This window comes from Elephas maximus, chromosome 7, assembly GCF_024166365.1.
Source record: "Elephas maximus indicus isolate mEleMax1 chromosome 7, mEleMax1 primary haplotype, whole genome shotgun sequence".
Classification (NCBI taxonomy): Eukaryota; Metazoa; Chordata; class Mammalia; order Proboscidea; family Elephantidae; genus Elephas; species Elephas maximus.
In genome coordinates, this window is record NC_064825.1 from 58533202 (window position 1) to 58548283 (window position 15082).

At 37.4% G+C, this 15082-nt stretch overlaps 2 pseudogenes; one reads left to right on the top strand and one right to left on the bottom strand.

Moving 5' to 3' along the window:
• LOC126079468 (olfactory receptor 52N5-like) lies at positions 1-909 on the top strand (annotated as a pseudogene).
• Positions 910-5539: 4630 nt separating this feature from the next.
• LOC126080040 (olfactory receptor 56B1-like) lies at positions 5540-6492 on the bottom strand (annotated as a pseudogene).
• Between the last annotated feature and the right edge of the window lie 8590 nt (positions 6493-15082).

A 15082-nucleotide genomic window follows, 5' to 3' on the forward strand; every position in this document is an offset into this window, starting at 1 on the left:
ATGCTGATCTCTAACAATTTATACGTGGCACCAGAATCTTTTACTGTTATGGCATTCCTGGTCTGGAAAGAGTACACAAATGGATCTCCCTTCCTCTCTGTGCAATGTATGTTATATCCCTTGTGGATAACCTTGGTCTTGTGTACCTCAAACGCTCTGAGGAATCCCCACATCATCCAATGTACTTTTTTCTGGCCATGCCCTTCCTCATTGACCTCTTCAACTGCACCACCATTCTACCCAATGGACTCTGCATCTTCTGGTTCAATCTGAAGGAAATTAGCTTCAATGGCTGCTTAGTCCAGATGTTCTTTGTCCATGGGTTCACAGGTGTGGAGTCTGGTGTCCTCATGCTCATGGCTCTGTTCCACTATGTGGCCATTTGCCACCCATTGCGTTATGCTACTATACTCACTAACCCTGTCATTGCCAAAGCTGGACTTGCCACCTTCCTAAGGAGTGTGATGTTGATGATTCCTTTCCCATTCTTGGTCAAACGTTTGCCCTTCTACCAGAGCAATATTATCTCCCATACATATTGTGACCACATGTCTGTGGTAAAGTTATCTTGTGCCAGCATCAAGGTCAATGTTATCTATGGTCTGATGGCTGCTCTTTTGATTGGAGTATTTGACATCTGCTGTATCTCTGTGTCTTACACTATGATCCTCCGGCCTGTGGTCAGCCTCTTATCAGCAGATGCTCGTCAGAAGGCCTTCAGCACCTGCACTGCTCGTATATCTGCCATCATTATCACCTATGTTCCAGCATTCTTCACTTTCTTTACTCATCGTTTTGGGGGACACACTGCTCCTCCTTCTCTTCACATCATTGTGGCTAATCTATATTTACTTCCCCCCCCCAACTCTGAACCCTGTTGTTTCTGGAGTAAAGACAAAACAGATTTGAGACAGTGTCCTACATCTCTTCCATGGAGAGAAATGTGCAAGTTGATCCAGGACAACTGAAATTAGATAGAAAAAATACAAATGAAAAACAGCAAAGAAGAAACTGGTTGTTCACTTATATGTGCAGTTTTATGTATTTCCCATTATCTTGCCCAGAGTATGTTTTCTGCAAAGATAGTGGAGAAATTTATAGCTAATTCTGAATTTTTACTTAGCTTGGTGCCTTCTGTTATTTTTTTATCCATCGCTTGTTTTAACGAAGTCTTTGATATGGGCTAACAACTACTTTCCTCTTTTATATCTGTCTAAGATTTTTTCTTAACTATGTCAGAGCATCTGCATGTTTCTTGGCTATGGTGGTAATCATCTATAAAAAAAAAATATACATAATAAATGACAGTTTCTAGCCTGGGATGTCCCTAAAGGTAAAATTTTGCTTATAGATTAATTCCAGATTTTCCTTTGTGTATTCAATTCAGAAGGTATCCAGTGTCACCATAGTTTCTAGCACTGACACAGAAGACTTACTTATCTGAAGGCTTGAATACTCCAGGAATCAAGACACAGCTGCTATTTGATATACAGCGTGGGTTTCTCAATTGAATGTTAGCCAATTGGTGAGATAATTGATTGATTCATTACTTTTTTCATTATTTTATTTTTCATAGCAGTGATATATTTCTAACAGCCCAACTAAAGCTTAAAATAGAACTAATCTCTCCATCTTCCTGGTTACCACATACACTGTATTATCTTAATACACATAATAATGTATTTATTTATTTACATGTTTGTTTAGTTTAGTTTATTTATTACATGTTCAGTTTATTATTATGTTTGTTTAGTTTGTTTATTACATGTTAGTTTGTTTATTACTAGAACGTGTTATCTTTGAAAGCACTAAATATATATTTATCTTTGTATTTCCAAGTCCCACATATTGTAAGGCACAAGGCATGACTAAAACTAGTATATATTAAGTGGCTAAATGAATGAGTCCATATTTCTCAGGCCCTATGTTGTTGTTGTTATTGTAGGTTCCCACTGAGTTGGCTCCAACTCATGGAACCTTACGTATAAAAGAATGAAATGTTGCCCGGTCCTGTGCTATCTCCATGATCTTTGATGCATTTGAGCCCTTTGTTGAGACTATTGTCAATTCATGTCATTGGGTGTTTTCCTTGTTTTCACTGATCCTCTGCTTTACCAAACATGATACCCTTCTCCAGCAATTGGTTTTTCCTGATGACTTGCCCAAAAGTAAGTGAGCTCTATATTTATATGTTTAAGGGGACTAAGAATAAGTGAGAGCTCTGTTCATGCCACTGTGTACTATACCATACCTGCTCCATAGTTTTGTTGAGAAGTGTATAAGCCTGAGTTGAAGAGAGGCAGCAGGCTCAGTGAGGTGGTCGTAGCAGACAGCCAGGCTAGCTGGGTGCAGAACCTCCTTGGCTTTATGTACATGTATGTAAAAAGGCTGAGCTTGGAGAGAAGACTCATCTAAAATTGAACACTCCTTGAGGTTTGGGGTTTAAAGCATTGTACATCTGTCAGTCAGGATAATGTTGATTTTTACTACACATATTTTGATTGGGTTATTATCTATCTCTTTTTTAAAAATAAAATTTAAGTGCATATATATATAAATCCATATATTAGAATTTACTTGGACTTTTTTTATATGGTCTGTGCATTTAAGTAATTAGGAAAATACATTAATGTAAAAAATTTCAGTAAAATAAGAGAATAAACTAGAAGCTAAGAAAAAGCTTTGGTGTGGATTTGGAATAGAAGTTCAAGGAAACTAGAAGATGTGGAGTTCTAATAACCAGAAAAAAGTAGATTGTGAAAGCCATGGGAGGTAATATATTGAATCAAACATCTAAAAAAAAAGCTAATATTCTTGCTAGTAGTTGACTACAAAATAATCCATTCTCCATACACTAGGGTACAGGGGATATGATGATACTTTTGTCAGTCACTTTTCCTATATTAAGATCAATGGATCCTAAACTCAATTGAAGCCTTTAATTTGCCCACAGCGCCTTATTCCTTTCTCTGAATTTATATCAGTAATATTTTTCGTATACGAGACCATAGCACAACTTCCTCCTGTGTTTGATCTGATTGAGAAAATTTTTCACCCTTCTCCGGAGGTTATGATGCGTGAAGAGATTTGGCCTCTGAGTACTTTTTGTTCTTCCCTTGAAAGCCTTCAGTGGTCCTTTTAAATGAATCTTTAATCTTTTAACTGAATCTCTGTCTCTTTCTCTCTCTCATCTTCCTTCTTTTTTCTATCTTTTAGTATGTTGTACTTGCTTTTCTTTCAAAGCAGAGAAACACTAATACATTCTCTCTTTTAGTCTAAATTGTATTCTATTCTTCTCTCTTAGTTTAAATCTATCTGTTCTCGGTGGCAGTCTTATATCTTACCCTTTCAGCCAATTATGTGTATGTAATTGATTGAAGACACTTGTAGAATTAATTTAATTACCTTCTCTCCATAGTACCTTTTCAAAATTTCTACTGCAATTTGGGTATCTTTAAATGAACCATGCTATAACATTTTATTTAATGACTGAAGGTCAAGAGGACTTACATTTTTAAGAAGGTTTATTCATATCAATACTAGTAAGACAGAAAGAACTGTTGATTCATTGTGCTTAATTTCCCTTACAACATTTCATTATAGACAGTGTGGTTTATTTTCCTTAATAACCTAGGGCAAGTTGCTCATATAAGAAATACTCTTATCAGAAATCCATGTTCTAAGAATGGCTAGTTACCTTGAGATGGTGACTTATCCTGGTTTCAGAATATTGTCATATTTGTCTCACACAGGGTGGTAACCAAAACCAAACCAAACCCACTGGCGTTGAGTCGATTCCTACTCATAGCCACCCTATAGGACGGAGTAGAACTGCCCTGTAGAGTTTCCAAGGAGCACCTGGTGGATTCGAACTGCCGACCTTTTAGTTAGCAGCTGTGCCACTTAACCACTACACCACCAGGGTTTCCCACAAGGTGGTAGAGTTAGCTAAAAAGACACAAATTTAGGAAGTCACTGAAGATAAACAATAAATTATAAGACTCTATGCTTGCTTGTTAATAGATGTTTAAATCTGTGGCAGAATTCGATCTGAAGCTTGTTAATATTTTAACCCACTGTCTCTTGGCAAAGTTGCGGGGGAAAAGTTATTTAGTAGTTATAATTCTAAACCAAGGATGTCACAAGAGTGCTGCACTTCCCTGTTCAGAGAGGTGGATGCAAGGCAGAGTCCTTGCTCTTGAGAAGTTTCATCATTTGTGATAGACAAGTTTGGAGAGAATTAATGTTATAACATACATGGATGAAAGTTAAGAGATTTCAGAAGTAAGTGGAATGTAGATATAACGATAGACAGGTAAACCCTATGCTAATGCAACTGGGATCAAAGGAATTACCAGCTTTTCCCAATATCTATTTCCAGTCACCTACCATTATTATTAGACTTTTATGACCACGAACCCTGGAATATTCTTTGAGTCATAACTAGATTTTCTAAGTGTATTTTTTTTTCTTTTTCTTTTTTACAGTCTTCTACAACCTTACATTTCTACCTCCTACATTTATTTTTAAGTTCTTCAGCAGAACCATAAACGAAGGAAAATTTTTCTTGTGATCACCCTTGGTTCTTCCAAAATCTATAAGAGTAAATATTCAAACTTGTCTACACAATCATACAACTATAAAAGCTAAACAGCTAAGATAAGGAAATAGTTGTAATTTCTAAATCACCCTAATGTCTAATCCTTTAACCTTTTACAGGTCAATCTACGTTGTCTTTGAGTCCTTGATGTCTCCATTTAGTTCTTGGGAAACTCCTCATAATCATATCATGTGACCATACATCAACCTATAAATGATAATTTGGATCTGCCAATATTTGTGTTGATTTGAGAGTTACTAAAATTTTAGTTCAATGGCTTTTCCACCTGAAGCACTCTCCTATGATTTTTCTCTCTTAACAGAGCCACAGTTCAACCAGTCACCAAGAATAAAATCTCGAGAACCATTTTTTACTCCAAACCATCAGATTATGAAATGTACTTTTTCTTTCACAATATTGCTTTTTTTTTTCTTATATCTTTCATTGATATAGCCCTATTGTAGGGCCTTCTTATAAGATTTTCCTATTTAATATAAAATTATCCAAAACAATTGGTCTCTATGACTATAATCAAACTCACTTTGCACCCAACTTCTAAAATCTTATAAAAAAATATTGATTTCATCATATATTCTCCTGTTCAAATAGTATTAATTACTCTGCTTTATACATAGAACAAAATCCAGTCTCTTACAGTCAAAATTCTAAAGAACCTGTTTACAAGTTAAGCTTCGAGGCACATCACCCAGCATGTTATTACATGAAGTCTAGGTTCCAGTGAATCTGTTTGATAAACTGCTACCAAACATGGAGTTAATTGAATGGGGTTGAAATAAGTTTACTTCATTTCCTAATACACTCCTTAATCAATGAATGTTATAGTTTTCAATGCAGTTTGATGTTAGCATACACAAACTCTACTGCTTACTAGGGAGGGTAAAAAAAAAAAAGGTAGGGACACTTTAAACATAAATAATATCATTTGCTCTTTCTGTTGTACTTTAGGAGCTTCAAGAAACTGACCCTGAGCTCCTGGGTCCTGAGTGCATACACCACAGGATTCAGGGCTGGTGGGATGATATTGTGTCGCACACTGAGAATCACAGGTATGAGGGTCACCCTCCTCTCAGCCAGGTGTGTGACAGACACTACAACAATGGCTGTATAGAAGAAGAGGATGAGAATGAGATGGGAAGAGCATGTGCTTAGGGCTTTGGATGATGCTTCTTTAGAGCTTAATCTCAGCACAGATCTTGAGATAAAAGTGTATGACAAGATGATCATGGCCAGGTCACCGCCCATACCAAACCAAGCCAGAATCAACTGGCAGGTTCTGTTTGGACTTATATCATCACAAGCCAGGTTGGTGACACCCAGGTTGGAGCACTGTGATCAATTTCATTCCCGGAGCAATAATTTCTCTGGGATCCCAACACAGGCTTTGGGATTACCAAGAGACCACTCCTGAGCACCATGACCATGGTGGCTTTGGTTACGAAGGATTCAGGGATGACAGACGGGTATCTCAAGGGGTGGCAAATGGCCACATATCTATCCACAGCCATACATAGAAAGATATCAGATTCCATGCCCAGAAAACAGTGGATGCCATAAGTTTGAACAAAACATTCAGGAAGACTACTGGATTTGTTATCAAACCAGAAGATGGCCAGGATCTTAGGCATGATGGTACTGGCTAAACCTATATCTACCACAGCCAAGATACCAAGAAAATAGTACATAGGTTGCAGAGCAGTCACTTGGTAGATGGTAAGAAGAGTGAAGAGGCTGGCACCAAGTGCTAAGAGATAGAGCATTGCCAGAGGTAGAGAGAGTCAGTGTTGCCAGCTATGAATGCCTGGGAGTCCCATCAGGAGAAATTGTGAAACATGCCCTTGAGAACTGTTGGTAACCCTGGAGTATGTAGGCATTCTTCTATAAAGAAAAAGTATTCACGCTTAGAATATCATAAAGCATAAGAAAATAAAAGTCATTAGCTACCTGTTTGTATAAGCTTGTGTCCAGCATTTTACAAGTATAATTACATTCATTTCTTTAGAAATACAAAATCTAATTTTTTTATTGTACTTGAGATGAATATTTATGGAACAAATTAACTTCTCATTAAGCAATTCATACATGTATTGTTTTGTGACATTGGTTACCAGGCCCACAACATGTCAACACTCTCCCTTCTCAACTTGGGTTCCCTATTACCAGCTTTCTTGTCTCATCCTGCTTTCTAGTCCTTGCCTCTGGGCTGGTGTGCCTCTTTAGTCTCGTTTTGTTTTAGGGACCTGTCTAATCTTTGGCTGAAGGGTGAACCTCAGGAGTGACTTCATTATTGAGCTAAAAGGGTATCCAGGGGCCATGCTCTCAGGGTTTCTCCAGTCTCTGTCAGACCAGTAAGTCTGGTCTATTTTTTTTTTTTTTTTGTGAGTTAAAATTTTGTTCTACCTTTTTCTCCATCTCTGCCCAGGGCCCTCTATTATGATCCTTGTCAGAGCAGTCAGTGGTGGTAGCCAGGCACCATCAATTATACTGGACTAAGTCTGGTGTAGACTGTGGTAGTTGTAGTCCATTAGTCCCTTGTGTCTTTGGTCTTCTTCATTCTCCCTTGCTCCAGACAGGGTGAGACCAGTGGAGTATCTTAGATGGCTACTCACAAGCTTTTCAGACCCCAGACTCTACTCACCAAAGTGGAAAGTAGAACATTTTCTTTATAAACTGGCTCAATATGCCAATTGAGCTAGATGCTCCCTGAGACCATGGTCCCCACAGCTCCCAGCCAAGTAATTTAGTCCCTCAGGGTGTTTGGATGTGTCTATGGAGTTTCCATAACCTTGCCTTGGACAAATTGGAATGCTTTCCCAGTATAAAATCTAAAATTTTAACAGAGCAAAGAAAAAATTATTTTCCTGCTCAAACAAGAATGAGCAATCAAGTTTGGCTGAAATCTAAGATGGACACTTAGCTATTTATACAAAAATTCTCCCTTAGTATCTCCTGAATAAATGTGTTGTTGTTAGGTGTCATGGAATCAGCCCGCAAGTCATGGGGAGCCTACGCATAACTGGATCTGACCGTTATGCTCCATAGGATTTTCATCAGCTGATTTTCAAAAGTAGATCACCAGGCCTTTCTTCCTAGTCTGTCTTAGTCTGGAAGCTCTGTGAAAACTGTTTAGCGTCATAAGAACACACAAGCCTCCACTGAGAGATGGATGGTGGCTGCACAGAAATCAAACCCTGGTCTCCTGCGTGGAAGATGAGAATTCTACCACTGAGCCAGCAATGCCCTGAATAAAACCACACAGAACTAAATCTGCACCCAACTTTCTTTCCTTCTATTACAATGAAAAACTGACTCTTTTTTACTCATTAAGGCTCTCTACTCATACCCTGGACTACATCACTCCCACTTTTTGAGAGATCTCACTATATTCGTTATTCTCTCTACCTTCAACTTGTTCCTTCTAAATAACATCTAAACATGTTCAATTCCCTACTATTTGAAAAATACTCTTCTAACCTCACAAGCATATTTAATTGCTGCCCTGACTTACTGTAGAAGATCAGCTTGATTTAGTTTTAAATTCATAGGTTTTGGTGTCTGAGGAAAAAAGGAGAGGAAGTCGCTTTGGTAGAACATGTGACCATTGTTTAAAGAGTGATAACAGGAAAAATTCATATGAATTCATTTATTTTGAAAATAGTTTTCAAGGAAGCCCTTTTAAACAACACAGATCAATTCATTGCACTCTACTCCACCTTACTCAGAATAAAAGCCAACATCCTCACAATAGCTCTTAAAACTCCTTTGCTATCGACTAATGGTGACCCTATAGGACAGAGTAGAACTGCCTCATAGGGTTTCCAAGGGGTGGCTGGTGGATTCAAACTGTCGACTTTTTGGTTGGCAGCCAAGCCCTTAAACACTATACCACCAGGTTTCCAACAGCTTTTAAGGATCCACAAAATCCTGGTATCTTACTGCTATCTGACCTCATCTCCTATAATCTTCCCCTTTCTCATACCGTGTAGGCATACTGGCCTTCTGATTCCTTCTCATTCTATCCAGGCACATTCTGCCCTTAGGATTTTTTTTTCTTTTTCCTGGAGTACTCATTTGCCTGAGAGCCTAAGGACTTGTTCTCTCCTTTCCTTCAGGCTTAGCTGAAATACCACAACTAAAAATGGTTTCCTGACACTTGTATTTTAAATTATCCTTCACATTTTTACCCGTTGCCTTGCTTTATCCTTTTTCATAGAACGTATTAGCATCTGACATGTACTATATATTTTTCTAATTTCTTTTGTGTACTTACCCTCCAAAAAGAGCTCATTCAGATCAAGCATTCTTGCCTGTTTTTTATTTTCATTTTTATGTGTTTGCTGCTATATATACTAAGGTAAAACAGTACGTATATGTACTAAATATACTTACATATACGGAAACCCTGGTGGCGTAGTGGTTAAGTGCTACAGCTGTTAACCAAGAGGTTGGCAGTTCAAATCCACCAGGCGCTCCTTGGAAACTCTACGAGGCAGTTCTACTCTGTCTTACAGGGTCACCATGAGTCGGAACAGACCTGACCGCAGTGGGTTTTGGTTATATATAGATGAGTGAACCACTAAAAAGTACACAAAAATCCATTGCAATAGAGTTAATTCTGAGTAGGACGGAGTAGAACTGCCCCATAGTGTTTCCAAGGCTGTAATCTTTACAGAAGCTGACTGCCACATCTACCTCCCTCAGAGCAAGCAACTGGTGGGTTCAAACTGTAGACCTTTCAGTTAGCAGCTGAGTGCTTAACCACTGCACCACCAGGATTCCTTAAAGGTACCACAGCTAAACTTACTTTCAGCAAATTAATTGTGCTGTTGCAAAACTGGCTAGAACACTTCAAATAATTGTTTCAGTCTTGAAGGAAAGGAAAAGAGAAATAAAGATGTCCAAGTTCTTGAATATCTCAAGCCGGTAATATTCACATCAGCTTCAGTCCAATCAACTTGCCGCCTTCACAATGTGTTACCTCTGAAATCTTAAACACTGAATACCGGTTTCTGAACATAGCTGCATTTATTGTCTCACTTCCACTGGAGATATTCTTCAATATAAAGAACTGAAAATTACAAGATGAAGGGACTTTTGTCTGCATTGTTCCCTGTCATGCATATTGTGTTCACTGTAAGTTACTAGCGTCTAAGAATGTGACTGAAAATAGGCATTCAATACATGTTTATTGCATGAATGATTGAATACATTCCTGTGGCTTATTTCTTGAAAGCAATAAACATGTTAAAGTTTCTTTCAGTTTTCCCTTGCTTACATAGTCTCTCAGATTCCCCCAGAATATTCCCTCAACTCATCTGTGTCCATCATTTAAAAAACAAACTTCTGCACAAGAAACAATATTTTCTACCTTCACTTCCCTTGCCCACATTTATTGCTCAGTTCAGTGGAATGAGAGCTTGCTTCTTGCTAATGTTAGCAGTGATACTATAAATCCAGGAGGTACTGCTCAGCCTCCTGTCATTTATTTACTCTGCAGAGTTTGACACCTCTGAGCACAGTCTACTTTTTGAAAAGTTATTCTTTTCTTATTTTTTGATATTTCATACTGGTTTGTTTATTCTCTCTGAGGCTAATTCCTTGATATTAATCCCTGAGAATTCTCTGTCCTCATTTCCATATTTTCTTTTCTTCTATGAAGAGACTAAGCCTTCAACTTATATTTTTCATTATTTATATTTATATAAGCTTACCAGTTCGTGACGTCCACTTTCTCCCTATATTTGGAAATGAGGACAGCATTTGCCTATTCACAGTCATTTAGCTTTTCACATGTTCTTCATTTTTTTTCAAAATTTCTTTATAGTGCTTCAATATCACATTTGTACAGTCTTTAAGTAGCTGCATTTAATTCCACAGAGGATATTAAGCCTGTAAGTTTAATCACCTCAGGGCTTTGTGTAAGGACCTTTCTTCACAATATCCATTTCCAGGTCCAATGACCTTTTTGTTTACACCCACAGCGAGCCACTTGTGGGATTTTGTCAGAGGTTGGGATTAACAGAGGAGCCTGAGATGGTGCAGGATCTGGATCAGGGTGTGTAATCTAAAATATGAAAAGGTGGAGGAGGAAAAAGCAAGCAGAAATTCCCCAAGGCTGCACTTCTGAAGTATCAAGTAAATCTTGTGTTTACTCATGTTCTTGTCTGGGGGCAGGGGCATGAACAAAGCTGAGAGATTTACTCACCGTCAGTGTCCCTACCTAAAGAATATAGGAAATCCCATAATTCACGTAAATATCTACCTTGATTGGTAAAACAGAGGGTTGGAAAATAGCTGAAAATACAGTTGTGGCAAAACATAATGGAGTAAATCGGGCTCCTCTGCGATTTCTTTGGAGGACAAAATTGCCTGTATCTGTGACTCAAATTTCTGGTTTCTCCACCTCAAAATTTCAGGATCCTCTGTGCTTAGGTATTCTAATTCTAGAAGTCTAGAACACTTGCCAGTCATAAGCTCTTGCTGAACCATTTTGATTTTGTTTCAGGGAAAGACATATTCTTTCCTACCTGGACTTCAGGGCCTTGCTTTTTTATTTCTATTTGCAAAATCAGGTACATTTTCTCTGTAATATAACCTCTAGCTTATTTTCATGTACATTTCTTTTCAAAAGGATTTCCTCCTCCCTTTTGGAAAAAAAAGTATTTTTTTTTAAGTTTCTATGTTTAAGTATAGTTAGTGTTGTCTAGCAAGAAGATAACTGTCGTGGTGATGTTGCAATCCCTGCGTTCTCTAATGTAATCTTCATAGGATTATTCACATTTAACATAATATTAGAACTTGTTTTAAGGACACTAAGTATTTTTTTCAAAGTCAAATAAATCATAAGAGATTTCTGCTTCTAGATACAAGAGAGTAACTGGGACTAAACTTGTACTATCAATGTAAACAACTAGAAAATTGGACAAAATATACGAGAGAAATTTATAAAGACGTTGGACAACTTGCAGTGAAGGAATATATTCCCTAAAAGAAAGAAAGGAAAAAAAAAATGAAGTGAGATCTATTATTGCTATGGCTTTCTGCCTTGAAGGACTTTCTAGGCCACAGTATACGGAAGGGAAGCCCAAACAGAGCATGACATTATCACTGAGTAGAGAAGAGAGACTTGGAATTCAGGAAGACTGAGGAGGCTGGAAGTTTGGGAAGAGAATACTGGAGAGGAAAGAGCTATGCAGAGAAAATTCCATAAATCTTCATAAGTGAATGTTTAGTCTGTTGCTGGATACTAACCATAGGTGGAACTCTGTGAGTGAGGTTGGATAAAGAACAACTGGAAAGCTGTAGACTGGACAATTGTCATAGCAAGAGGAACTGAGCTCTGACTCAGAATTAGGAGACCTTGTTGAAGGTGCAGAGCATTCTCTGCAGACCCCAGCAAGGACACTTCCTAGCTGTAGGGCAAAATGAGCCCTCGCATAAGTGCGACTCTAGGCTTGCCCAATGAATAATAAAAACAAACTTCAGAAGGATGAAGCTGATCCACAAATAACTCAACTGCTGGCCGGAACACTCTTTAAGGAAAACATTGAGCGCATAAAAATTACAAGGTCTGGAATGCAATACGAATTTTTCCTTGATATATTAAGAGGTAGAAAACATGAGCAATGACTTGTATAAATATCTACCTATAGAATCAGATCCAGAATTATATGATGATGGAATTAGCATATAAGAACTTCAGAACAACTATTATAAGTATGGAGCCCTAGTAGCATAGTGGTTAATAGCTGGCTGTTAGTTAGTCGTTGCTCCTTTTATAAGATAATTGGTCCAGAGGCCCGGATAGATATATAACAGATACATATGCTATGATATAAATTGCATTATTGGGAGAACTAAGAAGGTTCTATGATTATGCTGTTGAGGGAGCATTTAAATGCAGTCTATGGCAAGCCTGTACCTACCTTTTAACCAGGTGATTGTAAAAAATATGGTTTAATTCTTAATCAGCAACGCATTATTCTAGCTATACTCCCAAATCCTACTAGCATTGGTAGTCTTGAATTTATATGAAAAACTCAGATAAAAGTGATGTTTATAAAGAATTGGCTGAAGAAAATGCAATTTCTGCATTCATCTATATATTCTAAATTTTACACTTAAATGAGAAACAATAATAGAGAGCTTTATACCAAAACCACAATGTTGTACCCTTTTAAAACTGCTCTTACTGAATTTCCTTTTCTTGTTGTTTCCTTAGCCTTGCTAGGTGCACTATATTAGACAACAATAAGAAATGTCCAATTGTATTTATTGTACAAATGCTATTATTAGAAATGCCATAAATTATACCACTAGTACCTTGATTTAAAAAAAAAAAAAAAAACCTGTTGCCATGGAGTCAATTCCAACTCACAAGGACATTATTGGACATAGTAGAACTGCCCCATAGGGTTTCTAAGGAGCAGCTGGTGGATCTGAACTACTTTGGGTTAGCAGCCAAGCTCTTAACAACTGCACTTCCAGGGCCCAACTGGATCTTAATTAAAAACAAACAAAAAAAAAAAAACCCGTCGCCAACGAGTCAATTTCCACTCATGTGGCCCTATAACCTGTTAACCAAAACTAAACCCATTGCCATGGAGTCAATTCTGACTCACAGCAATCCTATAAAAAAAAACCCAGTTCCTGTCCGACTCATAGTGACCCTACAGGTCTGAGAAGAACTGCCCCATAGAGTTTCCAAGGAGCACCTGATGGATTCGAACTGCTGAACTTCTGGTTAGCAGCCTTAGCACTTAACCATTATACCACCAGCGTTTCCAACAGGACAGAGTAAAACTGCCTCAGAGGGTTTCCAAGCAATAGCTGACTGCCAGCCTTTGGTTAGCAGGGGAACTCTTAACCACTACACCGCCGGGGCTCTGTAATCTTGATTTGGTACCATTTAAAATAATACCACTCACATCTCAGAATTAGAAATAATGGGCTTCCTCAGAATGACTGGTTTTAATTAGGCTTTTACAAATTTTATAATTTACCAGAATTGTTGGTTTTTGTAGCCAAGATGTGTAAAGGTCTAATAATGGTGTAGCTAGATTATATTTCCCTGTTCATATATCCCTTAGGTCTTATTTCCATTAATTTCAATTTTTTCTTGTTTATCACATGCAGTTTGTAATCCATGTCAATTCACTAGTTAAATAAATTACATTTTTATAAATAATGCACTGTAAATAAAACACAGGATGACTTGATTTGGCAATTAGATGACTTAGAGGAGTCCCCCAAATAAGCTTGAGTTGAATAAGGGGGTGACTTTGAGTAAACGAAGCATCCGTGACATGATGGATGATCTGAGATAGAAGAATAAATGAAAAACGAAAAAAAAAAATTGTCTTGAACTAGACCGTGGTCTTTTGGTTATAATCATCTGTGAAGTATTTTAAGGATAATGAAACCATGGCACTGGCAGTATGAAATCCAGTTCTGATGCTTTTTCATTTTTAATGCTCTCTGTGTATTTTATAAACAGTGAAGTTATGAGAATGTTTCCCCACCCCAATACAAAATATATCAAGTGTTATTTTATCTTATTTTGTTTTGCCTGAATACTCAGTAACATTCCTCCTCTCTCTGGGACTGCCCTTTCATCTCTCGCCAATCTATCAGCATGAAACTTTGGAAGCCATCTTGCAGTACAATAGGCCAAAATATATTTATTAAATTTAGAAGTCCTGAGTGTTCAAAATATGAAAATATGGCAGTGTTTAAACCATATAAATTAAAAAATAACCGAAGTATAAAAGTACATATAGTTTTTTCTTCTAGACTTTCAGGTTGTAATAGTTTTCATTAAGTTCAGTGAAAGGGTAATATGCTCGTGATTTTAGGAGTTCTTGTTTTGTTGGTACTGTAAGGGCTATTTATTTACTCTATTCAGTGATCCATCAAGGATATGACTCTTGGACTCAGTTATTCCAGAATGGACTACCCAATCCAAACTGGGATGATGAGAATGGTTCCCTGGATAACTGACATAGGGATAGTATATTCCAAATTTATTCTGAAATTTCTTGAACTAATGAATAAGATCCATTTGGGCAATAGGTTTTTTTTTTTTTTCTTGTCAACTGAGAAATGAAGAAAGATATTCTGCAACAAGAATAAAGAATGTAAAAAATGCATAGGAAGATATACGAGAGAGGCCTGAGGAAGTTCAGGCAACATATCCACATATTCTAATTGTTCTTTTCTTGGATTCTTTGAGACAATCAACATCATTATGTTACTCTAATAAGATTTTTGCTTGACTTACAAAGATTTCAAATATTAGTGACCCCTCCCCCCTTTTTTTAATTTCAGTAGTTGTCACTGATTCCTTATACTAATGAAAATGTGGCATAGTATCCCTTTTCCTTATCTCTTCTGCACTCGGCAATCTTCAGAGAATGTACTGATAAGTATATGGGGAAATTCACAAGCATGAGCACCATCTCCACG